Below are 25,704 nucleotides of genomic sequence, written 5' to 3' on the forward strand. Positions count from 1 at the left end.
AGCACCCATTGTACCATCATGGCTCTTCTTCCAAAGAGCCTGAGAAAAGTCAGCAGATCACAGCAAAGCTGATACTGTACAAGAAAAACCATGAAAGAGTGACTGCACAGAATTCAAGGAGAGGAGAAAAAACCCTGAACAAAAAAGATATTGTACTGTAAAGTGACCTGAAGTACTTTCCAACCAGTAATGAAGTAGACTAAACCTCTGATATCCCCTTGTTTTAAACTTGACTATTTACAATCAAAAGCAGGATAAAGACTATACTTGAAAGCCATTAGCAAACTATATTTTGAATTATTCTTTTATAGTAGCTGTTAAACCATAAACACACATTTTGCTAATGCTCATTTTCATGTTTTCCCCCAAATGTTGTTTTTACCGCTGGATTGCAATGATAAACACCAGCGACTCCGATATTTCTTCAACTTTCTTTGAGAATGAAGGCATGTTCCCCCAGCAATGTATTCACCAAGGTACCAATCACATTTTTTAAAGTAAGTGGATTTGATGATGTGAACTGCCGAACAAATCTTCAGCAAATGGTGTTTATTGCCTATGCAAATGTTAACTGTGCCGCGCCAGCTGATATACTGGTCCTTAAAGCACTCAGCTCCCTGTATTTATAGGAACAGCTCTCCCGATCTGGAGCATGAATTAGCTGAGCAAAGCTTGGCCATTTCCATCCCTTACACACTCTCCAGTGCCACCGTGATTTGGATTGCAGACTTCACGCTCATCCATGCGCATCTTCCCTGTAAAATACATTTCTGCCTGAAGCTCCGCAAGATTAAAGAGTTACATTCTGCAGTTGGTTTTCCTAAAGTGCTTCCTGCCTACCTTAGCAAGGGACACTTCTAAGCAGGGGGGTTTAAATAATTTCTTTCTGATGACAGGTTATATGATAAGTCACTTGTCCAAGTGCGGGGATATCCATGTCCACATGCAGATTTTTGCCCCAAAGCAGAAATCACCTTGCAATTCCTGCAGGCTACTTGACTGTGAAGCTGGCTCTGGTACAAGGAAAGGATTGAAAAGATGGCCAGAGATCCCTTCCAACTTCCCACATCCTCTGACTCCAGGCAGACACTGATGCATCCACAGGCAGCCCATGCCAGCATGCAGAACCCACAGCCCAGAAATGCAGATGTGCAATTCACTGCCTGAGCACCGTGAACAGCACCAGCCAAAGGCAGCTGCAGGGTGCTTCAATACTGCAAGCAGTGTGATATTCCCAGTTTACAGGCAGGTTCTTCTGACACAAACCAGTTACTTTGCCATCTCTGCAGCCTCTGTAGAATGCCACATTTCCCTAAAATGAACCATGGGCTGAAACAGCTCTGGATGCACATGCTGCCACTTGGTTTGGGCACAGGACAGAGTCCACACTCACTTTCCTCTGTAAAATCAGTTTCTCCAGGAACATAAACTTTGTATTCCACAAGGCCAGGAAAAAATATTACAAGAAAATTTGAATATTAAGAATTATGAGAAGTTAGTCACTGAATACTGTAGTCTAAGCTGATTTTAATAGCCTGAACACTTTCCAATTTGTCTGTTTTTCTCAGTCAAGAGTTTGCATTCACAGAGATCTTGAGAAATTGGAGAAACTGTGCACACAGTTGTGGTAGCGGCATGCAAAGCAATAACACTGAGACAAGAGGTCTTCAGTGCAGAGTTGCTCCTCAAGAGAGCAAGCCTGTTTATTTCTTACATTTTTATACATTTGTGGGTCTGGTTGTGGATTGGCTTCTGGGGTTACTACCCCTCACCTCAGTGGCCAGACTAGCTGTCAATTACATTATTTTCAGGCTAGAAATATGTAAACAAAGGACAAGGAAAGAAAACAAAAGGTTTGTTTATGTTCCCATGCATGAGAAAAGCAAAACACTGCTCCTAATATTGTGCAGAAACTAAAGAAACTGACTCCATCTTATGAACAAGTAGAAGGCTTTAAAAAAACTCAGAAAAACCAGGGTGACATACAGTTAAACAAAACAAGTCAAGGACAAAGCTACAAACCTTAGCATCTACTTGGAGTTTGTAAGATTCTTAAGAGATATTTTTTTCCAGTCAAGCTGATTAATGCTGTTTTAATGTGCAATATTTTGTATTTAATAACCCTGGCCTTGCTTCTGAACGGAGGAAAGGGTTTTACAGTTCAGCATTTTACAGTTGGTTTTGCAAAGGGTTATCACTAGATTGCATCCATAATTTTTTATGGCGCTACCTCTGACAGCAGATGGTAAACTGCCAGGGTGGAGTCCAACTTCCTTCCTGGAAAGGCAATGTTTTGGGGCAGATGGGGACAAAATGTGGTTGCAAAAAGAAGAAATGCAAAACCAGAAGCGAAGCTGTGGTGGTGCACAGTTTGTTTTATTTGTTTTATGTAAATTTATACAGTTTTCTGTAATAGTTCGTTCCTTGTACCCCCCTATTTCTGTATTGGTTCAGACTTGTTTACTCCAAAGTGCTCCCAGTTCGTTTTCTGTCAATCATCCCTTCCCCCTGTACCCAGGTTGTCAATCCCCTCTCTCTCCCTTTGGGCGCCCTGTCTATCACTCCAGGACCCTTCCCTGGCTTCTGGAAAGCTCCAGGGAGGGCGTTGAGTGATAGGCTTGGGCCCTGGAAATCCCCTCCCAGCGTTTTGTGGTTGGTCCCCTGTTTTGTGGTTTACACCCCTGGTTACACCCCCAAGTTCTGTAATTAGCTGACTGGTTGTCGCCACCCCTGTTTCCACCCCCCCTTAAAAGTTGCTGCATGCCTGCTCTTGGGGTCTCTCCTGGGCAGCAGGTGCAGAGTGCAGAGCTCCGCGCTCCCTCTGTCTCAATAAACCTACGTTACATCCTGCTCGGGAGAGTCCGCCTTTCACTTAGCTGCCGGGGTCGCTTACGTCATCTACGTGCCCGTCGCTGGCGGTGGGATCCAAGTTCCCACAGGAAGGAAGCTGTGCGCTTTGCCTGTCGCTCCGACCATACCACGTTGCCGCAGTGAGACACTGAGCTAGCCTGTGGCTGCGCTGGTCAGTGCGATTTCTGGACACCGTGACAGCGGTTTGGTGCCCAACGCGGGGCCCTCCCCGGCTACGAGGCGGACCCCACGGAACGGATTTAGGCTGTGCCTGCACAGCTGAAGAAATCCCTGGACGCCCCGCTACCCCTGGTCGAGCGGCTCTCAGAGATCACGCTCCCAGGGGAGAAGAGGACAGCCTGCAGCACCCAACAGGTCCTCTTCAGGCAACCGATCCCGCGACTCCAGGCTTCTTTTTGTCCCAGGAGGGGGTAAGTTTCCCTTCGCGAGGGGGCTTACTTTTTGGAGGGTGCTCCTGGGTTGGGAGACCCTAATTTTTGGGAGGGATTCCCCAGGAGTGGGGGGAATCCCAGGCTGCGCAGCTCGGGGGGGTGGTGGTTTGCCCCATTCCCCTGCGGGAACCCTCTTTGGGACGCTCTTTAGTTCTTTTTCGTTATTTAAACTTTAAGTTAAGGGCAGTGGGCAGCTTGGGGGAGGGGTCCCCGAAGGTTTGTAGACACTGCAGTTTATTTTCGTTGCGGTCCCCTGGGTTTGGTTTTCGAAATTTACCCGGTTTTAGGGGATTTGTACCCGCGTTTGTCTTTCGTTAAATTTTAAGTTTGCCTGGGTGATTAGTGGGTGGGCGGCAGGAAAGAGTGAGAGACGGGTGCCAAACTCTCAGCCGCCCAAAAAGGCCTGTATTATAGTTTAAATTCAGTTGTTGAGCTCGCCAAGTTAAAGATTTCTAAGGGCGAGCTGAAAAGGTTTGTCAGGTGGCTATTCCTGCACTTCCCCCAAGTGTCCCCGGAGCAGGTTTACAGCCCCAAGTTTTGGGAGGCTGTAAAGAATAAAATTCAGAATTTGGCGCTTAGCGGGGACAAACAAGCATCAAAATTTTTTAATTTGGCCGTGCAGCTTTCAGCTGCAGCTGTGCAAATCAGTAAGGAAGTGCAGAAACAGCCGAGTTCAAGACAACCTTCCCCTTGTTCTCCCTGTCCCCGTGTCCCTTCCCCTTGTCCCCAGAAGGGAATCCTGAAGGGAGCATCAGGGTTTGTGCCTACTGGCTCAGGCTCCCTCAGGACTCCCCGATCCCCCCGCCCGGGTAGTCCTGGCCGGACTACTCGGGGTGTCTTGGGCAGCCCTGGCCAGGCAGCTCAAGACTTCCACCCTTCCCCGGTTTCCCAAGTTAGCAGACCCCGAGTTAGATTCAGTTTGTCAGAGTGTCCCCAACCACAAAATGGCTTCCCTACCCCTTACCCTCAAGATGGCGGAGACCGCATGGTGCAGTTCTCCCCATCCCCTGCTCCTCCTTCCCAAAACCCCTTTCTTCCCGCCCCTGTTTCGTCCAACCCTTTCCTTTCCCAAACTCCACCCCTTCCCAGGAGGGCTCCGCCCATGCCTCCACCCTCTCCGAAAACCCCACCCTCAGCTCCTCCCAGTTACCCCTCCCACGGGAACGCCCACTTTACATCATCGGCTTCCCAAACCACTCCCCCCACCAGGAGATCCGCCTCCTGGGCTTCCGGTTCCCACGCCCCTCCTTCCGGTTCCCACGGTCTGGGTCCGGATGGGGCGGGGCCAGGGCCGGAACCCATGGAAACACAGCAGCCTACCCCCATTCCTTCAGTGTCCCCAGTGGTGTACAAAGGCTCCCGAGGAGGGCACACTGTCCGCGCTATCCACCACCCGTTTTCCCAATCTGTCATCAGGGATCTCTGCAAGGCCCATCGGGATTACGGGCGGGACAGCCCCTACTTTAGGGGTCTGCTCTGCTCGGATCTCGAAGCCGCCGTTGTCATCCCGGCGGACCTTAAGCAACTGTTCTCCTGCCTCATGGACTCCACAGAGTTCAAATTGTGGGAGGTGGCGTGGAGGCAGTTGCTTAGGGAGGCCTTGTCGAGTCTCCTCGTCGATCCGGAGACCGCGATCAACGAGAACGGGAATGCCCTCACCCTCGACCATCTTATGGGTGAGGGAAGGTGGGCGGACCCGTCCGACCAGGCATCGGGCATCCCTGTTAAGGCCCTCCAGACCATCAGGGAGCATGCGGTCACTGCCTTCTTCGGCATGGTGCCAGATGGCCCGGTCATCCCTTACTATAAGATCGTGCAGGGGACCAAAGAAGCTTTCACAAAGTTTGTAGAGCGGCTCACCCGAGCCATTGAAGTACAGGTGTCTGAAGTGGCAGTTAGGGAGGGGATCCTTAGGGAGGTGGTTTTCGTGAATGCGAATGGCTTGTGTCAGAACGCAATTCTCAGTCTCCCTTTGGACCCTCCTCCGACCCTTCAAGACATGCTTCGGGTGTGCCAGCTCAAGGTCCCCTACATGCAGGGTAATGACCGGGATGCTAGAGCAACAACACCGAGAATAGCAGCGATGTCTGGCACCCAAGGACATCAACGCGGGCCGTATGTTCCCCAGAGAAACCGATGCGTCATCTGCCGGGAGCCGGGGCATTGGGCGAACATCTGCCCACTGAGGGATGACATAGAGGCATTAAAAAACAAAAAAGGGGGAGGCGGGGGAATTGGGAGGACGGGAGTGGCGGGCAACGAAGCCCACCAGTTAAACTAAGGGAGGAGCGCAGGTCCGCCTGGCGCGGTGACAAAAATAGGGCGGACCAGGCAGTGGGAGAGGGGAAAATAACACCGAGCGCCGATGATACACTGCCCAAAACCAATAAAGACACTTACACCGGACGTGACTTACCAGACGTGACAACAGAAACTGACCATGACCTTTCTAAGCCTATTCTAGTAACATCTTCAAAGGAGGAACCCTTCAGATTAAAGCTCACCGAAGCCGTACATCTGACAACGGCGGATTGGACCTTCCTTTCAGTAAACATCAAGGAACAAGGTGCCTGGCCAGTCCAAGGGAAGGAACTTGTCGTCATCGGGGATTGTAAGTACACCCCGCAAGAGATCGAGATTCTCCCGGGGATTCTAGTCAACAACCCTGGAGATCTCGTTCTCTGGCTGCGTTGCACCCACCCACCAACATTTCTAACATCAGGACAGATAATCGCACAGATCATCCCTACCCGAGGGCCAAATGATACATCGACGGTCCCGGTGGCTTGCCCCGTGCAGGCCATCACTGAGGAAAGGCCCCGGGTAGAATGCGAATTTACGGTGGGTGGGGAGACACTTAACATCACAGGTCTCTTGGACACGGGGGCTGATGTGACGGTCGTGCCAGCTAAAGATTGGCCGTCACATTGGGCTTTGCAGGACGTGGCTGGACACGTCCAGGGTGTCGGAGGGCTTCAATTGGCAAGACAATCAAAGAGCGTGGTACAAATTAAGGGGCCAAAGGGGCAATTGGCAAATATTCACCCTTTTGTTTTAAATTATAAGGAACCCTTGCTTGGAAGGGATCTCATGGCTCAATGGGGGGTCAAGATTGACATACCCGACCCCTCAGTGGACATTTCCACAGCGAACATTGAAGAGCGTCCCACCAAAAAACTTAATTGGCTAACCAACGATCCAGTTTGGGTGGAGCAATGGCCGCTTTCTAAACAAAAATTAAAAGCGCTCGAGGAGCTCGTGGAGGAGCAGTTAAATAAAGGTCATATCGTAGAAACGGACAGCCCTTGGAATTCTCCAGTTTTTGTGATCCAAAAGCCGGGGAAGGACAAGTGGTGTCTCCTCCAGGACCTCAGACAAATTAATAACGTTATTGAGGACATGGGATCTCTCCAACGGGGTATGCTTTCCCCAACTATGCTCCCCCAAAATTGGCAATTGGCTATAATTGATATCAAAGATTGCTTTTTTCAAATTCCTCTGCACCCGGACGATGCCCCATGTTTTGCTTTCTCGGTTCCCACCATCAACCGGGAAGCCCCAAAGAAGCGCTATCACTGGTGGGTACTCCCCCAGGGGATGAAGAACAGCCCAGTTATCTGCCAGAGGTATGTTGCCTCCTTGCTGTCCCCTGTCCGCGCAGCCGCGGGACAGGCCATCATCCATCATTACATGGATGATGTCCTGGTGTGTGCCCCGACTGACGATGTGCTCACACATGCGCTTGACCTGACAATCAATGCATTGGTTGCTGCAGGTTTCGAGCTGCAAGAGGAGAAAGTTCAGAGGATGCCACCCTGGAAGTACCTCGGGCTAGAGATCGGGAAGCGGTCCATTGTACCGCAAAAATTGGCCATTAAAACAAAGGTAAGTTCCCTCGCGGATGTTCATCAACTGTGTGGGGCTTTGAATTGGGTAAGGCCCTGGCTGGGTTTAACCACTGAGGACCTAGCCCCGCTTTTCAATTTATTGAAAGGGGGAGAGGAGCTCAGTTCTCCTAGGGCTCTTACCCCAGAAGCGGAGAGAGCTCTGGAAAAGATTCAGGACGCTATGTCCTCAAGGAAAGCTCATGGATTTGACCCCGAGCTGCCGTTCAAATTTATCATAATGGGAAAGTTGCCACACCTCCACGGGATGATCTTCCAATGGAAAGACATCCCGAAAAAGGACCGAGAAGGGAATGATCCACTCTCCATCATAGAGTGGGTCTTCCTGAGTCATCAAAGGTCCAAGAGGATGACCCGGCCACAGGAGTTGGTGGCTGAGCTGATCCGGAAGGCAAGGTTCTGGATCAGAGAATTGGCCGGCTGTGACTTCGCACGCATTCACATTCCAATTGGCTTAAGATCGGGCCAAATTTCGAAAGCTATGCTGGAACACTTGCTTCAGGAGAACGAAGCACTGCAGTTCGCTTTGGACTCCTTTACTGGGCAAATTTCAATTCATCGGCCTGCCCACAAAATTTTTAATCAGGAAGTCAAATTTGTACTATCACTGAAGGAGGTTCGAAGCAGGAGGCCACTCAAAGCCTTAACTGTTTTCACCGACGCGTCCGGAAGGTCCCACAAGTCAGTTTTGACTTGGAAGGACCCTCAAACTCAGCAGTGGGAGGCTGATGTCGCTGAGGTGGAAGGATCACCTCAGGTTGCTGAGTTGGCCGCAGTCGTCAGGGCATTTGAGCAGTTTCCCGAACCTTTTAGTTTGGTTACAGACTCCGCTTACGTGGCGGGGGTGGTGTCCAGAGCTGATCAAGCCATTTTGCAGGAGGTGTCCAACATAGCACTGTATGAATTGCTCTCGAAATTAGTTAAATTGGTCTCCCACCGAGAGCAACCATTTTTTGTGATGCACACGAGGTCACATACCGATTTGCCTGGGTTTATCGCGGAGGGGAACAGGAAGGCAGACGCCCTAGCTACCCCCGCCGAGATGGCCCCCCTGCCGAACATCTTTGAGCAGGCAAAACTCAGCCATCAGCTTTTCCATCAGAATGCGCCTGGCCTTGTTCGCCGTTTCCATCTAACACGGGAACAGGCCAAGGCGATTGTGGCCGCGTGTCCATCTTGCTCCCAGCACGCTGTACCCACCTTACATGTGGGGGTAAACCCCCGGGGGCTGAGGAGCTGCGAGGTGTGGGAAACCGATGTCACTCATTTCCCACAATTCGGCCGCCAAAAGTACGTACACGTGTCTGTTGACACATTTTCCGGAGCTGTATTCGCTTCTGCCCACACAGGGGAGAAGGCAGGGGATGTCATCAAACACCTCATCCATGCCTTCTCCTTCATGGGCATTCCGAAGGAACTCAAAACAGACAACGGCCCGGCGTACAAGTCCAGGGAGCTCTGCAGCTTCCTGCAGCAATGGGGGGTGGAGCACAAGACTGGCATCCCCCACTCCCCCACAGGTCAAGCCATGGTGGAAAGGACCCATGGTACCATCAAGAGAGTTCTCCACCAGCAGCAGAGGGTCCTTAAGACCGAAACACCTGCGGTCAGACTGGTCAAGGCACTGTTTACCATCAACTTTTTAAATTGTTCTTTTGAAGGTCTCAATCCGCCAATCATCAGGCGCTTCGGGGCGAGCTCACTGTATTCCATCAGAGAAAAACCTCCGGTCATGGTCAGGGATCCTGAGTCCGGAAGGACGGAAGGGCCACACGACTTGGTCACGTGGGGATGTGGGTACGCTTGCCTGTCCACCCCCACGGGACCAAGATGGATTCCATCAAAGTGGGTAAGGCCCTATGTCCCCAAGGGCTCAGGGTCCGGGAAGGTCAACAGTCCGCAAGTAACCGAGGCAGCATGGAGGCGAAAGAGAAAAACGTAACACCAACGTTGGGCGGAGTCACTCCTCACCTCACTGTTTCCCAACCTATATAACCTTTGTGTTTAGTATCTTTCAGTTTTCCACGATGACGGGCACCCGGACCAGATTCCCCGCTCCGAGGAAACTCCACCTGATCCTCAGAGTCCTGATGTCCCTCAGCCTGTGTCTCTGGCTAAGTGGACTGTTCACGGACTGGGGAGTCTCCGGCTGGGTCGCTGCAATCATCAGAACTGTTTCATTGTGTCTGTTTATTTTATTGTTAGCTATACTTGCGTTTAGTATTATCAGAAAAATGTTTTTAAACTTAATTTCCGCCACCACACACTGCCCCTCCATCAATCGTGTCAGCACATCGCCTGCGGAGGAAGGGCTGGAGTTGGAGGAGGTGCTGGAAGGGGCCCCAGAAGAAGATGAAGGAAGAAATCCGGATGAGGAAGAACATGGACTGGGGTACCCGACCCAACACCAATAGTTTGCCGAAAGTTACCCGGTGTCGGAATACCTCCCTCCTCCTTTCCAGTTCCACTCCTCTTAAAAAACAAAAAAGGGGGAGATGTGGTGGTGCACAGTTTGTTTTATTTGTTTTATGTAAATTTATACAGTTTTCTGTAATGGTTCATTCCTTGTACCCCCCTATTTCTGTATTGGTTCAGACTTGTTTACTCCAAAGTGCTCCCAGTTCGTTTTCTGTCAATCATCCCTTCCCCCTGTACCCAGGTTGTCAATCCCATCTCTCTCCCTTTGGGCGCCCTGTCTATCACTCCAGGACCCTTCCCTGGCTTCTGGAAAGCTCCAGGGAGGGTGTTGAGTGATAGGCTGGGGCCCTGGAAATCCCCTCCCAGCGTTTTGTGGTTGGTCCCCTGTTTTGTGGTTTACACCCCTGGTTACACCCCCGAGTTCTGTAATTGGCTGACTGGTTGTCGCCACCCCTGTTTCCACCCCCCCTTAAAAGTTGCTGCACGCCTGCTCTCGGGGCTCTTCTGGGCAGCAGGTCTGAGAGTGCAGAGCTCCGTGCTCCCTCTCCCCTCAATAAAACCTTGTTGTACCCTGTCCAGAGGAGTCAGCCTTTTGTTCGGTTGCCGCGGTTGCTGTACCATCGTCGTGCCCGTCGCTGGTGTGGGGGATCCAAGTCCCCACAGGAAGAAGGTGGCTCGCCCAGCCTGCCACCCCGACCTTCCAACGTTGCCGCAGTGGGAACCAACTGAGCTAGCCTGTGGCTGCGCTGGTCAGCGCTTTTAGGACACTGCGACACGAAGCAACATAACTTGGCCAGGGCTGCTAAAATTAATTATGCAAATATATATTTATTTTAGAAATCTCCATTCTCTGGGATCTCCTCAAATGGCAAAAAAAAAGGAAAACCATTTTACTCCTACCTCAGTCACTGTCCATACCTGCCTGAGATTATGCGTACTAATAAAAGCAGGGTGGGAAGAACATTAAACATTTGGCGAGAAGCATTCAGGGTCAGTGTTCTGCATCACCGCTCAGAAGGAGCTAAAGGTGAAGAGGGGAGTGTTCTTGTGTATTATTTGGTTTCATATTATATTTCATTTTTATATTGGGTTTTGTAATGGTTTCTTCTGTACCTCCCTGTTCCCTGGGAAAATGTATCACCCCGAGGTTTGTCCCTGCCCCTTTTCCCTGCCCATTCTCCCACATTGTTCCCTTCCTGGAATGTAATCCTAAAGGGTGATTTTGAAAAAAAAACCACGGGGAACAGCCAGAGTCAAACACCTTCTTCACAGAAGTAGTGGTGAATGCTCAATTTATTGAGGGTACACAGGGTTCTTTTATACATATATCATTCTTGTGCACAAGTTGTTCACACGGCATTTTACTACTAGCAATTGGCTAGTGTTATCTGCATAAGCATTCTTTTGTGGTTACCTGTTTTCAATTTTGTTGAGGGAAAAAGCTGGTTCTCAGGCTCGACGTCCTTGACAGTGCTAAAACAACAGAACTTTCCCAGCATTGTCAGGCCTCTCTGTGTCTGTCTCCAAAAATCCTGCTACAATTCCCCCTTTTTCTTTTGCACAAGCTAAACATTAGATATTGTCTCACGCGACATATTCTTAATACATGACATTACACAACTTAGTACTAATAATCCTAATAATATAAGTAATAATATAACAAACATTTGTTAAACAACAAACTTCAGCTATCTTGTAATCCTAAGGTTACTTAACTAATCTCTAAATACATTATCACTTTCTTTTACATCATGTCATTTGTTCTTCATTAATTGCAATTTTTGTGAATTGATCCAGAATGGTCGGACAGGTTCATTCAACACATTCCTTCAAACTCTTCACACCTATGGTTATGCACTAAAAGCAAAAATCAATCACAGCACGGATTTGCAAAGCAGAATAGATAACACTGGTAACATCCGCTGATAGCTTACCTAAAATTTGACTAGTTAAATTCACTTCTGATTTGGTCAAGCATGCCATCTACTTCAATGTGGTCATTGCTCTGGTGGCTGTTGCTCCCTGGTATAAACATGGATGTTAACACTGTCCTAGCTTGGGACTAGATTTTTTTTTTTTTTTTAATGTCTATACAGTCCAACTCATGTATGGTACGTTTTCTCCAAGAGACTTTTGTCGAAGTCATCAATGTTGTTATGTTAGGGTGAAACAGGGTAAGCTTCCCTAAATAGCATCAGCCCCCATGTGGGCTGGCTGGGACTCCATTCCAAGCGCAGTCCCCACATATTAAAAATGTTCCTGATGGAAGGCATCGCTCTGGTTTGCCAGTCAAATTACATTTGGAATAAAGTTGTTGGTGTACACTGCCACTAGATAGTCAAGCTGAATTTATTGCAGCCCATTTCTGGCTATGCATATTTAAACTCTGCTCTGTGGGGGGCTCAAAGGACACCCAACCTCCCTCACTTCTATTCATAGAGCTGGCATTCATACATTCAAGGAGGTCTAATTCTTCAGGTGGTGAAGTAAGCGTATCATCAAGTTGCTCTATAATTTTTACACTGCCAGCCTCCATCAGCCTGGGCGACTGTGAAATCTGATGTCCACACCGTGGCGTTTGCCACAGTAAAATTCAGCATTGTCTCATTTTTCACATAATCTTTAAAATTGTGAGGGCTCCAAAGGGGTGTTCCTGTTAAACAAATTCTGAATGGGTCTTGGGGATTGGCCAGGCTAAGGCAAATAGAATCCTGTCCAGTCATTTTGGCAAATGTCACCCATACATTAGCTCCCTTAGAAAATTGATGAGCTAGTTGAGAAGATCCTGCAACACTTGTTGACACCATGAGCAAAAGGCACACAACACACGAGAACGTCTTACCATGCAGACTTGCCATATCCCTCTCTTAATGGCCCACACTGTCTGCGCAAATCTCCAATCTGCTACTCCAACAAAATCATCAGGAACAGGGTTAGGTATTCTCAACACTACCTGTGCTGCTTGATAAAAGGCACCAAGGGTACCACTATAGCAATGGTCACACAAACCACCCTTATGCCAAAGCTTTGGTGTCTCTCTCTCAAGTTGTGCACCACAAACTCCGCAGCTCACTTCTATAACTATTACTTCCTGACACTGAGGACACTCTTTTTCTTGCCACTCATGCAAGTCCTGGGAAAGTTCCAACAATCCCAAGGGGCCTTGGCAATCAAAAATGCACGCTACAACCCAGTCTGGGTCAGGAGGGCATTGTTCACCAGTGGCCTCAGCCACCAGCTGTCTCAGCAAGGACTTGATGATCCTTCTTCCTTCTTTTCCTTCCTTGCTGGCCGAGTCCATTTACTCGGTAGCCACTGGGGTCCAGATGCAAAGCTCAAAGGCTTGGGTGCAGCTCTTGTCGAATTCGCCTCAGAGGTGTCCTGATTGCTGACAAGCAGGTTTCAGAGTGATGGATTCCAGGGCCCTTGGAGATCTGTCAGTCTGGGACGAATTTGAGATCAGCTGCTCTGGCCAGAAGTGTTCCTCTTATCTTCTCCGGAGCTGACCATCTGGCTTTTTATCTTCAGAGGGCTTGTGGTGTTCACTGCACGCACAAGGCTTACTGTGACCCTGTTCAGCATGAAACTGCTTTGTCAGCAATGCACGAGTGAAAACCACTCAGCTTGGCTCTTACTTGGCAGCTGCTGCAGCCACACAACTTAGTAAGATATCTTTGGGTTTTCACCAGCTTAAGTCTTTAGTAAATAAATTCCAAGTGGACACTAAACAAGTATTTCACTAAGAGATGATGAAATGTTAAAATTAAAAGCAAGTCAGATTGCAGATGTAATTATACTACATTAGAAATTCCAGTTGGTGGGGATCCATTCACCATATAGAGAGAAATTAGTAATCAAGGTAATTACAAAGACAGAGCATTTGTTTCCTGCATGCTTTTCCAGGCTTGGAACCAACAGAGTTGACTACATGGAAAGTTGACTAGGGTGAACTTGGAATTCACTCTCTCAGGCAGGAGACTAGTTAAGGAGTGTTACTGATAACAAAGAAGAAAAGTTATACAACATTGATTATTATAAATTACTTTGTTCTCATCTGCTTTTAGCATTTGTCTCTTACAAGTTTTCATCCATTCCTGTAGAAACCTAACTCTTTTTCCATTCCCCTGTGGCAGCTCCCATCCCTAGTGATGGTTCGAGGGCATGGGGCAGCCCTTGATGTGGAACAGGTGGGCAGCAATTCTGCACACGCTGACACAGTATCGGAGCAGGTTAAACAGGGACAGGATCAGGGCAATCCAGAGGACAATATACTTATCAATAAAGCTGTTAAAACACTGGTCAAGGAACAGCAATGCTGGGCTTATGAGTGCTGTGTCATATAAATACATTTCACTCTTGGTCATGTGGGCAACCACCAGTGGATTCGTGATCTTTGCACACATAAAGCCAAAAGTCGGGATGTAGAGGCAGGGGTGCCTCTCAAAGTGCTGCACAGCAGATTTCTTGTAGATCACTGCAGCCAAGGCAATCATGGAGCCAATGTGGAGAAAAGGTGAGAGGACACTTGTTCCTGCTAAAATGGATCCATTTTTGCGTACTCCAGTTTGTACAGGAGAATATGGTTCGTGCCACAGTACAAAGGGCTGGGAGTATTTTCACCTGAATGTTCAGTCTTGGAATCAGAGATTGCTAAAAATGTGGTCTTCCAATCACTGCCGGTAAATGCATGATTATTATGAAGATTTGTATTTCAGTCACATCAATCATGCCGAAGCACAGCGTTCCTGAGACGTACGTCAGTCAGTGTGCGCAGTAAAACATGAATGTCACAGCAAAACAACAGAAGAACATCCAATCAGGGTTGGTGTCCAGCTGCACAACAATACAAGTTTCTAAAACCACAAAGACTGTGGACAATGAATCACAGCTATGATCAAAAAGCTCTCTTAACAGAGTGCTGCTATTTGTCCTTCTTGCTTGTTTTTCATCTGTAGCATCCAGGGACTGGAATGCCACAGGCACAAGCATGAATGTCCAGGGAGGCGACTGCTCTGAAGCTGTTGAGCAGTAACATGCTAATAACAGAGTTGTAAATATATTATTAACAGTTTGATGATGGTGATCAGATTAGGGGCAATCCAGGCTGGAGAACTGATATCTGCAGTATGAATCCAATCTAACATTGTTCGAGCACTTTCAGATTTCAAGCAATGCTCTTTTACTGTATTTTTTCGCCTGTTGCAAAGTTTTCCATTCATTCTGCTTATACACAGGATTGCCACCTTTGAACACGACAGGACATGCTACAGGACATGCCACAGGACATGCCATGTGTCCTGCAGGTTCCCACCTGCAAGCCGGAAGTCCCAGAACGTGGACACCTATCCCATCTCAGGACATGAAAGAATTGCAAAAAGTGATAAAGGACAGTGGCATCTGCTCTTCATATTTTAAACAACTGCTGAAAAATACCCTAGAAAGAACACACCAAACCATAAAACGCATTTTAAGTCAAGTGAAAAGGGGGAAAGCCCAAGCTACACCTCAAAAGAGATTGAAGAAAGCTCAGTATGTTTATAATCTTCTGAACAGCTCTGCAAAGGAGCCTGATCCCCACATTTACAGAAATTTCTTGAAGAATAAAAAAGTAAAACTGAAAGAACAACCCCAGTTTCAATTAAAAATTTAGAATCAAGACAGTTAGAAAGACCATATAATCCTGTAACATGGGGGAAGAGGTTTGCATTTGCCTCCACAGAAAGAGGACTCAAGTGGGTCCCAGTGAAGAATGTGAAGCTGTACCACGCATCTAAGCCCGCTGAGACCCCCACATCAGCCAGTACTGCTGCAAACCAAGAAGCAAGCACCCAGACCTGAGCTGCGCAGAATCATCAGGAGAAGATGATCTGCCAAGAACAGCCCAAGAAAAGACTGGAGTTTTATTGTTTGCATGTTACTTTTGTTCTTTTGTTTTAGTTTTTGTAGTGAAGCTTTACCTAAGTCAACCAAAGATGAATGTCTGAGTTGTTTTAGCCAAGTCTGTAGGCTCTGATACCATCTGTCTATCTGACAGAAGCCCTGAAAAACCTGTTTAGTTAGAGTAACTTTTCCAAAAGATTTTGAAGGTTTGTGCTGCATGAATTTATCCGATCACTCTGTTTCCATTCATAAACAATTGCAAAAATTGAGAGATTTAGCTAGCCAAATTACAATAGATGACCCATCCTGGCTAGACAATTTGTTTGATGGTTTGAGCTTTGCACCTGGGCTAAAGGAACTTTGTAAGATAGGTTTGACCATTCTAATAGTAGTAATTGTAGTTTTAGTAGCGGTTCCCTGCATACTTCAGTGTGTGAAAAAAGTAATGAGTAAGACAGTGTCTAGTGTTTTAGTTGTTAATAAGAATGGGGAAGATGTTGGGGAGGAAGAAGCCAAAAAACCCTATAAATATGATTGCCTATATTCTGAGAATGAGAAACCTGTAGGTGAGATAGAATTGAAAGTAAGTTTTGATGTTTGAGATGTATTAGATACTGGATGTCTGGGAAAACAGTTATGTGACCATCTGAAGGTTACCTGCAGCCAGACCCAGAGGTCAAATGGAATGTTCTGTCTCACCCCTCAATGTATGGTTCATCCCACACCTGTAACCCTCCCCTGAAGTATCAGGTATCTGTAACCCCATTGGCCCAAGGCTTGTTCCAGCCCACCTTGAAGACCCCTGATAAGGGGTCCCAAGGGGGCTGGACGCACTCTTTGCTTGCATCCTTTCCCGAGGACTTTCCTCTCTTGGAATTTCCTCTCCCTACTTCTCCCTTCCCCCACTTTCCTAGGCCTTGCCACGAGCTGCAGCCTGGCAGCTCAGAGCAAGGCCCCCACATCCCTTACAATAAACCTCATCTTCTAAAACCTAACTTTAGAGATCTCTTGTCTACATTTATCTACACCATCCTGGAGTCTTCAGCATCAGGAGGAAGCAATTTCTACCAGCTGGAGCAAATAATTTGTTTGCATGTTCGATGAACAAACCATTTCTCCTACATTTCAAAGACCTGTGTTCATGCATCATGTATAAAGGTTGCCTTTCTCCAAGCTAAAAGGTCAAACAGATCTGAAATTACACTTGGCCTTCTAAGGAGGAAGCAAGGTCCCTAAAAAACAGAAATCAAAATTTTGATCTTCCTGCCTTGAAAATAGTTTCAAATTTTCTTGTCCAGTTAGTGCCTGACTCACTTGGGTGATCTCAAATGCTTACACACTGGCTTGTGCCAACATGAGCTGCAGATAGTTAAGGGTGCACAGCTATTGGGGTGATTGTGCAAGCGTTTGGGATTATACTTCCTGGGGTTATGTAACTCAACACTGATGGTGAGCCACAGTCCAAGACAGACCATCAGATTAGATGTAAAAATGCGCATAAAATAAACACTGGCATCTCCCAACCTTTGCACCACCAATGTTTGCTCAATTACAGTGAATTAAAACTGGTAGCTGGAGACTTGTGAGAAATGAGCTGATGAGGACAATTCACAGCAGAGACCCTGGGGTCTCCTCACCTCAGAGTTTCCAGTTGAGCTCTGTGTAGGACAGATGGCAGCAGGATGGCACATGAACACTGACATCCCACATATGCAGTCACCCCCCTGCTAAGCCAGGACTACAGCCCTCCAAATAACTAGGTTAAACTAACCTGGTCAAAACCCTTATTTTTTAAAAAATTTCTTCTCTGAAGGACTTTCCCACTGTTTATTTATTTATAAAATTTATTTAAGGTTGCTAATCATAGACTTGTCTGAGTTGCAATGACTCCTGCACACAAGCAGTCACCACCAAAGAGATGTGCATGTCAAGGCAGTTGGCCTCAAAATTTCAGAGGAAACGTTCCTGCTCTGTAGGGAGCATCCCTTTCCCAGCATGGGGTCAAATCATGTAGAGGCAGCCTTACATGGAGCAGGCTGTGTTCTTCTTGTTCCCATGCCAAAAGGCCTAAGAAAGCTTCTCCCATGAGCAACAAGGAGTTACTAATCCCAGGTTTAGCTTATTCACCATGAATGCATCCTTTTCTAAAAACCACTGTTCGATCCCTTAAAAAAAAAGCACTGGAAAGAAACCAAAATCATTGTGTCGCAGTAATTGCTAGTGATTTTGCTAAGCTTACAAGTACAGAGCTTTTATTTCAATACCACTTCAAAAGTCAGCTGGCACAGGAAGATTGGCCCATTTCTTGATTTACTTTGCATCACACAGTAAAAAATGTTTTACAGTTCAAGTGCTCCACTGAGACTGAGTGGTAACTTGTTTGTTCTCAGATGCTTTCTCCACTGGGATTACACTGCTCTCACTAGAATTGACAGTGAGGACACTGGGGTGAAATCACACCTTTACAATTCTGAGACTTCCAGAGGACTGTTATTTAAAGTTGCAAAACTTTATTCAACTAGGGAGGTAGAGAGGTTGTGCAAGCAAGCAGATTCATTTCCAACCACTGTCCCCTGGCATCAGCCTCCCCTCTGACACCAACTCTGCACAAATCATGTCTGAAAACAATTTAGAATGTCAGAAACCCCCCCTTGCACCTGACCCCGTGCAAGGCTGCGATGCTCCTGTTGTTACCTGTAGCTTCCCATGCACAGCAGCACCTTGGCAAGGGAGCTGCTCTAGCCCTTTACAAAACACAAGATTCATGACTCCTTCTTGGTGCCCACTGCTCATCCTTCATTGCCATTGTTTTGTTTCCACCTCTGCAAGCAACTGCTGCATCAGGGACTCTGCAAACACCACCTGTCCCAGGACCCACCACATAAAATTGAGTTTTATCTATTTCAAAGCACAAAGAGGAAACCCTGCAGAAAAATCAGGAGCACCCTGGTGTTGGGGTACAAATCCCCCTGGGCCCCATCCACACAGGCCCGGAGGTGTCTAGAGATGTGAGGGCTGAATTAAAACCTTCAGAGAAATGAAAATACATAAGTCCACACAGACATGAGGTAGAAATGCAAGTTTAAATAACTAGAGGATTTTTTAAGTGCCTTAGCAAATAAGAGACTGAATTAGTTAGTAAGAAAAGGACCTAAAACCTAGTCTAAAGTTCAGTAGCATTGCCTTTTGCAAAATTAGTTAAGCTCTAGACATAATGAAAACAATGTAGCCTTGCTAAACATTCTTAGATGGAACAGATAGAGCTATATGCGTAGAATTTGTGGAAGAAATTACGAATACTGTCGCACATCCAACTTAGCTTAGGATAGGTCCAGCAAGACTGTAGAAAATTCGTGTTTAAGCCTGGTTGGCTAAAAATAGAATAAAAATGCACTGCTTTGAGGATGCTAGCACGCTTATAGGACACAGATTATTGTGCTGCTGCTGCTGTTGCCGCTACTACTGATAAGATGCTGCTGCTTCTGCTTGGGACTTAGGGACTCTATGTTAGAAGGCTTCCTGCATACTGGCACAGACTGTAATAACTTTGTCTTCGTGAGACTGATTTTAACAGTGCAATAAAGGACTTTGCTTTTACAACTACCCAGCTTTTGGTCTTCAATGAAGATGCGCCAAAATCTCAGCACCCTGGCAGCTCTGAGGCTGCATCAGTATCTCCTCTTCTCTCTTCTCTTCTCTTCTCTTCTCTTCTCTTCTCTTCTCTTCTCTTCTCTTCTCTTCTCTTCTCTTCTCTTCTCTTCTCTTCTCTTCTCTTCTCTTCTCTTCTCTTCTCTTCTCTTTTTTTTTGCTGCGCTTTTTGTACTGAGAGTTAAAGCACAGCCATGCAAGGAAATCAGGCCCAGGTCATTCAGCTTCTGGACTCTGGTTCTTGCTATGGATCCTGCAGTAGATTAAAGAGCTCTTTAATAGAAGTGATTTTCTCTGCAGGAAGGTATTTAACCACAGTCCCTTGGCCACCTTTGTGGCAATTTGAAAAGCTTAAGGGGGTCTGCATCCCACTCCAGCACTCACTTTTGGGTATCTTTTTTAAGGAGGTGGTCCCCATGGCACCCTGATGTGGATGGTGGGACAATGCAGTGGCCAGGGGGACAAAGTGCCTCCACACTGTCCAGTGAGCCCAGGCTGCCACCAGCTCCCACACCACCTACTTTGCATCATCCTCGGCATGGAGCACAGACCATGGGGCAAACGCTGATGCTGGGGGACAAGAAGGGACTTTCACTCTGCAAAAACAAACAGTGATTTGCTTAAGTGTTTTTCTTCTCACTGATGGTTTTCTGAGCTAAAATAAATGAATTAAAACTAAAGGTCAAATCTTCTGATAGGTTTCCTCAACCTATTTATTTCATTTTTAAAAAAAGTATTTCCTGATCAGCTGCGCAATAAATTATTTGCCATGACATTAATTATGCATTATTTACTTAATACATGGTAATTTATGTTGACAATGGAAATAATTCTCTGTGCTGAAGGTGCTGGATGCTGACTAGTCACCAAGGGAGGTGCTACTACCTAGGTTGAACAAAATACTTCACAGTCATTTCCGACATCAGTAGTTTGATACTGGCTTTGAGGAGACAGAAAACAGCAGAAATGTCTCAAACATCCTTTTAAAATTTCTCTCCACTGAGGTATTTCAGCACCTATTTCATTGTAGGAGCAACGGGATTTGGCACTACTTGATGATCTGGGGTTAAAAGGGAGAGTATGGAGGAAGGTTAAGTGACAGTCATACAGGAAACTGTATTTTGCTATCAATAGCTAATCTACTGTGACACATTTCTGAGAGAACTAAATGAAATGCAGCAAGCGCTGTGTAAAACTGGAGCTAGGGAGTAGAATTACTTTGTAGAGCAAATAACTGTCTCATAATGGCTGTTTTATGCCCTATTGAACAACCAGCAGTTTATGAAAACAGTTTCATAAATACCGGTGGAGACTTCCTTCCCAGGAAGTACTCTGTGGATTTAGAGGGGCTCAAATAAGAGTGGGAAGAGCAACCTGAGGGCTGAGGAGTGAGTCCTTGGCCAGTGCTGTGGGTCTGGTGAAGAGAGAGCAGCCAGAAGCATGGGGCAGGGAGGCTCCTTCTGAAGCAGCATCTCTGCTTTGCTCCATGCTGTCACAGCTAGAGAGGCTCAGCAGCTGGAGCGGCCCAGGGAGCATAAGGAAACCCAGTGGTCAGGGTTTTGAGCATCAGAATGCATAAAAGATTACAAATTAGGAAGGAATTAGAAATTCTTCCTTCTGAGGGTGAGGCACTGGCACAGGTTGCCCAGAGAAGCTGTGGCTGCCCCATCCAAGCAAGTGTTCCAGGCCAGATTGGATGGGACTCTGAACAACCTGGGATAGTGGAAGGTGTCCCTGCCCATGGCAGGGGGGTTGAAATGATCTTTAAGGTCCTTTCCAATGCAAACCATTCCATGATTCTATTTTAAACCTTGCTGCTGCTGGTCAGGGTCCTAGTACCTCTGACCGAGAAGGGATAGAGCACAGCACTCAGCACATGGATGCAATTGCAATGGGGGGAAAAGGGCCATTTTGAGGGCTCTCCCGGTAAATTCCTAGGAGCAGGATGGAGGAAAACTTCTGGGAATACCCCTGAGGACTGTGAAAAGTAGGATTTTAAATTATTTTTTTTTCAGAAGACTGCAGAGAAAACAAAAAACACCCATGCAAATCACATACAGGCTCACTGAGGCTTCTTGCCACACACCAGGGCTCATCAAGGAGGAGAAAACAAACTGAACCTCGTAGAGCATTAAAATCCAAATGGAAAAAGCCTGGTCGTTAAATCACCTGGTGTTGTGGTACACATGGCTGTTTGCATTATTGAGTCATTTTCACATACAAGTCCCAAGCTTTTACCCAGAGCTCTGAATACTCTGTATCACCCATGGCACGTGACCTCGGGCCTCATCATTCGCTGAGGACTTGGCAGACACAAAAATGTATTACTTTCATCTCAACTAAAAACCTGTTGCCTCCATGACTCAACCTCACCTATGGCATAGAAGTAAGTCTGACTTTACTTATAATACCAGGATTTTTGCCAGATGTTATTGCAGTTAGAAATACTATTTTCAACACCTCAAGTGCAGCTAATTTTTTTAATTAAATCATGGTGAATCTAAATTAGCTTCTATTAAATGAGTAAGGAACAAACACAATACTGTGATCAAATATTTTCCTCTGTTGCCCTCTTGCTGTCCTCATCTCCAAAAACAACCAACAGCATCAGCACAACATGCAGACACACACCAGCTTAGTTTATGGGATGCTCCAAGACACACAAAACAACTTTCTGTGTGGATCTCCCAAGGACAAGCAAAGTTTAAGAAAAACAAAGAAACCATTATTGTGAACCACGTTGATAACGCTTCAAAAATCTTGACTGAAGAATTATTGACTGACTCTGAAAGCCATTTCACTGTGAGTAAAACAGTCTGAGCATCACTGGGTCTGAGGAGAAGTGCTAACTCCCAAAGTATCAAGGCCCTGAAAGCAAAGCAATAAAATATATATTTTATGACGTTTCCTTTCAAGAAGGCTCCATCAGTAACAGCCCCCATGGGAAGCGGCAGGCGGTCAGCACCAAGGGCTGTGTTTTTGCCATAACGTGCTAATGCTGGCTGTATTTTATACCTCTCCGGACAACACTACAGCACCCCAGCTCTCTGCTCTGCAGGACATAAGGCTGATTAAGCTTACCATCATTTTCAAGCCCCCCATCATCTCTCTGCTCAAGTTACACCACAAAACCCACCCCGCACCCCTCTCCCCTCCTGCAACTCTGTTGGGCTCTGCCTTGCCTGCTGGATGCAGTCAGCAAGCATGGCTGGTGTGAGAGAGGGCGAGTCAAGGAGAAGGTTGCTGTCGACAGCTAACTTTCTTGGCCTGACCCTCTGATAGCTTTTTTTATGTTTAAACGATGTGATAAAAATCAGCAATGAATTATGCAGCATCACTTGTTAAGTCCAACCCCAACAGTTCTTGAGAATGCCATTTTAAAGTTAAATTGGAGTTTGATCCTTTATCTCAAAGCTTTAATAAACTAAGTGAGCCATGTGCTGTACTCTCCACTGAATTTTCTTCAGCAGGCTGGGGTGCTCTCTTCCTCCCCATCCCTAAGCACAGAGGAAGCTCAGGAGCTCTCCCTGATCTGCACAAGAGCAACTCCTGCAAAACAAAGGTCTTGCCCTCCCCTGTGCTGCAAGCAGTTTAATTTGCCAGCCAAGTTTTTCCAGCCTTGTATACACCATCTCTCTCTAGGAAACACCCATTACTGTTTCTGTCCTACCACAGCCCGACAAGCCATCACTTTGGGAAGTGCAACCATTTTTCCTTGGCCTTTGCTCGGTTTCACCCACTATCTGAAGACATCTTTGCAGCGTCTGTAAGCCAGCAAGTCTTGCACCTGATCTTTATCTCAGTTTAGCAGAGGTTAACCTAGGGAGCATCCCTGGTCCTACACCAACACTGCTCTCCCAGTCTGGGAGGGTGATGATTCCTAACTGATTCTAGGACAACTGGCCACTTTCTTATTTGTGGAAACATCAGCAAGAAAAATGGCTCTAGCCATTAATGGGACACGTATTTTGATGGATGAACTATCATAACACTGCTTGCTGTAACATTTCATACTGCAGCAAGTTTCTCTCTTGCCAAATGATGGAAGACCAAATCGGCAAAAGTAAGGGTTTCTGTTTGTCCATCTGTTTTCTCCACTCTGGGCAGCAATTTTAGAGATTCCAGCCATGAGTACTTTAAGTGGAGAGGCTGAACAGGTGCCTTGCTGGAATGTTAACTGTAGCAGGATTTTTGGAGACAGACACAGAGAGGCCTGACAATGCTAGGAAAGTTCTGTTGTTTTAGCACTGTCAAGGACGTCGAGCCTGAGAACCAGGACACTGAGCCTGAGAACCAGCTTTTTCCCTTGTAACGAGTTAATGCTTTGTTCATTAAACTTGCAAACACAGGATGACTCATGATTTTTAAGAGAGCCTTTAAACTTGCAAACACAGGATGACTCGTTATTTTTAAGAGAACCTTTAAACTTGCAAACACAGCATGACTCATGATTTTTTAGACACATATGCTATTGCTTAACAAGGCTTTTTGAGCTCCAGGAAGGGGAACTGTGGCTGTTTTCGGAAGATAGAAGACGGTCTCCTAGCAACAAGATAACATCGATATGATAACAGAAGAAAAGAACTGCATAAAACAGAACTGGAAGACCGTAACCGGGCGGCAGTCGGCGGAGTGCAGACTCTCCCTGTCGCCCAGCGCTGCATTTGCTTATGCCCCGCTTGCTGTAATTAATAAAATTTTAATTGGGACTAAATCTTGAGTCGTGCAATTTATAACAATTTGGTGCCGTGACTCGGATGAGAATGTTCCGGTAGAATAGGAATACTGGGGAGGCGCCCCACCTCCAGGTGGCCCCAGGATCTCTGTAACCTACCCCGCTCTCACCGACGAACCTAAAACTCGGGACATAAGCAAAGGAGACCGGTCAACCCTATAAACTTTGTGCACAAAGGTCCGGACAAAGACGCAGGACGCGTAAGTATTGCGTGGAATTACACGTGGGGAGCCGTTCGGTCGGGGTCGGGTATCCTGGAGTGTGCTGAGTGTGCTGTGTGAGAGGGGAGCCGGCAGCCAGACACCCCAAGTGAGTGTGGACCCTCAGTAGTGCGGTTCCCATTGCCCGCGAGGGCGTGGGCCACGAACAAGGGGAAGCGACTGGTTGCACACGTGTGATAGAAGGCACTCCAGAAGATGGGACAGGGGAAGAGCAAGCCCCCTCCACCCATGAAACTCCCACCTGTGCCTAAAGACAGTCCGTTAGGATTCATGCTAGCTGAATGGAAGCAGTATCCTGGGACTAGAGATAAGGATAAGGCCAAAATGATACACTATTGTGTAGAAGTATGGGGTGAGAAAGAAATATCTGGAAATGTTTTTTGGCCTGTATTTGGATCATCAGAAGATTGGGTTAGGCAGAAACTCAACTTATGGGTAAACACTAAAACCCCCTTTAGTCAGGAGGAGAGTGACTATGCAAGTATATGGGTTGAGACCCCGGGTGTGTTCCTATTCAACCTAAAAGAAAAACCTGACTCTCGTGAAGATAAGAAAAGAGGGAAACGAGAGGAAGAAGTTCCCTTAGTTCCACCACCGTATGTACCACCACAAGCCCCTCCACTCCCGGATAATGAAAATGCACAGGAACAGGCTGAGGCTCCACCTAGAGGTCCAATGACTAGACAAAGGGCAAGGCAACAGAATTTATACCCTTTAAGGGAAATGCCCATGGGGGGACCTCAGGCTGGGATAGGGTTTATCTCTGTCCCACTAAGCTCAGGGGACGTACGGGACTTCAAAAAGGAAATGGGGAACTTGTTAGAAGATCCACTAGGAGTATCAGAAAGAGTGGACCAATTCCTAGGTCCCAACATTTATACTTGGGACGAATTACAATCCATATTGGGCATCCTTTTCACATCTGAAGAGAAAAACATGATTAGACGTGCAGGAATGCGCATTTGGGATGCCCAGCATGCACAAGGGCCACAAGCAGACCTTAAATGGCCATTACAAAATCCCAACTAGAATCATCAGAACCCAGAACACCGGGGACACATGCAGGATTTAAGAACAATAATCATCCAGGGCATCCGTGAGGCAGTTCCAAGAGGGCAGATGTTGAGAGCTTATCAGAGCAGTGGCTCGCAGAAAAGGGACATGACATGATTAAACTAGTAAGAATTTAGGCCTCAAGGATATGCTATCCTTGAAGGAAGGCTTATGTGAAAAACAGGATGTAAGCCGGATGTGAAATTAGTCAAGTATGGGGAAACTAAAGATATGATGTACTGACTTTAGCTGTTTCGCAAAAATTAAGGTCGTCGCTAAGTAATGCTTGCGTTAATTAGTTATGTCCAATGATGAGCTTGGCTTTTGCAATATGTATGAGCTAATTATGAAAAGTATAAAAATGTAATGCAACCTTAATAAAGTGAGATCTGCTGACCATGACAGCATGAGGCATTTCTCCCGCGGCTCCGGTAACCCGACACCGACAGGCAGAATATTAACAAAGCATTTAACGAAAGGCAAAAGAAGGAAGAAACCCCAACTGAGTGGCTAGAAAGATTAAGGAAGAATTTGCAATTATA

The 25,704-nt window shown here is 46.7% G+C and overlaps 1 protein-coding gene and 1 pseudogene across 1 annotated transcript in view; both read right to left on the reverse strand.

Annotated features, from left to right (window-relative positions):
- HS6ST2 (heparan sulfate 6-O-sulfotransferase 2) overlaps positions 1-25,704 on the reverse strand; it is a 341,808-nt gene that overhangs the window by 163,776 nt on the left and 152,328 nt on the right. The gene's annotated exons all lie outside the window — the stretch shown is intronic.
- The window catches only part of LOC131378741 (choline/ethanolaminephosphotransferase 1-like), a 56,549-nt pseudogene continuing 44,598 nt past the window's right edge, over positions 13,754-25,704 (reverse strand).

The sequence above is a fragment of the Hirundo rustica genome, chromosome W, assembly GCF_015227805.2.
Source record: "Hirundo rustica isolate bHirRus1 chromosome W, bHirRus1.pri.v3, whole genome shotgun sequence".
Classification (NCBI taxonomy): Eukaryota; Metazoa; Chordata; class Aves; order Passeriformes; family Hirundinidae; genus Hirundo; species Hirundo rustica.